The sequence below is a fragment of the Chiloscyllium plagiosum genome, chromosome 19, assembly GCF_004010195.1.
Source record: "Chiloscyllium plagiosum isolate BGI_BamShark_2017 chromosome 19, ASM401019v2, whole genome shotgun sequence".
In the NCBI taxonomy this organism is placed as follows: Eukaryota; Metazoa; Chordata; class Chondrichthyes; order Orectolobiformes; family Hemiscylliidae; genus Chiloscyllium; species Chiloscyllium plagiosum.
In genome coordinates, this window is record NC_057728.1 from 1,283,749 (window position 1) to 1,286,156 (window position 2,408).

The following is a 2,408-nucleotide window of genomic DNA, read 5'->3' on the forward strand; positions in this document are numbered from 1 at the left end:
ATTAAACCTGTTGGACTATAACCTGGTGTTGTGTGATTTTTAACTTTGTCCTCCCCAGTCCAACATCGGCATCTCCAAATCATGACCCTTATTGTGGTGGGAACAACCAGTTAGGATGAAAACTCTTGTTGAACTCAAAGTCAACATCAAAAGATGGGCAATGTTCAGTTTTGGCTGATTTGGTACAGACTACTTCTCCCAGTATATGACTAGTCAGAGCTGGTACCCTTAGTCATTAGCATTACTCTGCACCACACTTTGTGGATTGGCGATAGAATGCTGACTGGTCTTGCCACAAACTCAATTCATTTGCAACTCTGCTGTCTCCATATCAAAGCTCCCACCTTGCCTATGCTTGCTGATCTACATTGGCTCCTGTTCTGGCAATGCCTCCATTTGAAAATTCTCATCCTTCTGTTCAAATCCCTCAGTGCTCTTGTCCCTATCTGGCGCTGTGCCCACCAGGAGCACAGTACTCCTCTGAGCCTGGCCTCTTCAACGTTCCAAAATTACATTGCTCCTCAGTCAGCCTTCAGCTGCCAGAGATCCAATCGTGTTCCTTTCTGCTCCTCTGTCTCGCCATCTTTTAGGTTGCTCCAGAGAATGCTCCTGTGAAGCACTTTGGGGCTTGTTACTAAGCTAAGGATGGTGTCTATTTGCAAGCCATTGTTTTGTTATGATTGCTTGCTGATGGGGCCCTGCCAATGTTACAATCTAGGGATCTTATGGTTGGCTCTTGGCTCTGTGTGGAGTTTCTGAAGAAGACAGAGATATGTCATGGCAAGCCTTTGAGTTGGCAATGAAGTCTGTAAACCATGTATGAATGCATGGCAGTGTCATTAGTGTAACTGACTGATGTGTTTTTAATTAGGAGGATTTCTGGATTATAAACGCTACTTTCCTCTTCCGTTGCCTGTCAGTCACTTGTAGAAGGGAATCACTCTTCCACTGCTATCACAGTGCAGAAACAGCAGTAAGCACAGAGTCCACTTCATCCCCCAAGGCCCTGCAGCCCTTGGCAATGTCAAACACACTATTACATTAAAGAGTTAATTCAAACTGCCCTTGCTTATTTCCACTCTTAACGATCTAACTGCAGAATGTTCACTGAGAATGCTCCTGTGAAGCACTTTGGGGCTTGTTACTAAGTTAAGTATGCAGCCTATTTGCAAGACATTGTTTTGTAATGATTGCTTGCTGATGGGGCCCTGCCAATGTTACAGCCTAGGGAGCTTATGGTTAGCTCTTGGCTCTACAGAGAGTTTCTGAAGAATACCAAGATATGTCATGGCAAGCCTTTGAGCTGACGATGAAATCTGTAAACCATGTATGAATGCATGGCAGTGTCATTAGTGTAACTGACTGATTTGTTTTTAATTAGGAGGATTTCTGGATTATAAACTCTACTTTTGTCTTCCAGTTGCCTGTCACAGTCTTCCACTGCAATCAGAGTATAGAATCAGCAGTAAGCACAGAGTCCACTTCCTCCTCGAGGGCCCTGCTGCCATTGGCAATGTCAAACACACTATTACATTAAAGAGCTGTCAGTTCATTCAAACTGCCCTTGCTTATTTCCACTCTTAACAATCTAACTGCAGAATGTTCAGCAAAGACATTGGGTGAAATCTTATAGGGGCCTGAGCGAAGTGGTGAGGTTTGTAACAGAATCAGACCCATCTCAATATCGGCAGGAGCTCACTCCATGATTTTGACAGGTGCTGTGGCGAGATCCTCATATTCAGCTTTCCACCTCACAAAACAGGCGCCTGTCTGTATCAATAGGGCTGAGGTGGAGACGGTCAAGTGCTTCAAGTTCCTTGGAGTAAGTATCACCAACTATCTGTCCTGTTCCATCCACATCAATGCTACAGTCAAGAAAGCACACCGCCTCTACTTCCTCAGGAGGCTAAGGAAGTTCGGCATATCCACAGTGACTCTTACCAATTTTATTGATGCGCCATAGAAAGCATCGTATATGGATGTAGAACATAGAACATAGAACAATACAGCACAGAACAGGCCCTTCGGCCCACGATGTTGTGCCGAACATTTGTCCTAGCTTAAGCATCCATCCATGTACCTATCCAATTGCCGCTTAAAGGTCACCAATGATTCTGACTCTGCCACTCCCACAGGCAGCGCCCTAAAGTGAGGCGACCAGCACTGCACACAGTACTCCAAATGTGGCCTAACTAAGGTCCTGTAGAGTTGCAACATCACTTCACGACTCTTGATTCAATCCCTCTGCTAATGAACGCTAATACACCATAGGCTTTCTTACAAGCTCTATCCACCTGAGTGGCAACTTTCAAAGATCTATGAACATAGACCCCAAGATCCCTCTGCTCCTCCACCTCACTAAGAACCCTACCGTTAACCCTGTATTCTGCATTCTTATTTGTCCTTCC

General features: G+C 44.9%; 1 long non-coding RNA gene across 1 annotated transcript in view; it reads left to right on the forward strand.

Annotated features, from left to right (window-relative positions):
• The window catches only part of LOC122559461, a 21,295-nt gene extending 19,762 nt beyond the window's left edge, over positions 1 to 1,533 (forward strand). The window contains exon 3 of the long non-coding RNA XR_006314429.1: positions 1,421 to 1,533. This is a non-coding gene — a long non-coding RNA (uncharacterized LOC122559461). The remainder of the gene's footprint in view (positions 1 to 1,420) is intronic.
• The last annotated feature ends 875 nt before the right edge of the window (positions 1,534 to 2,408 follow it).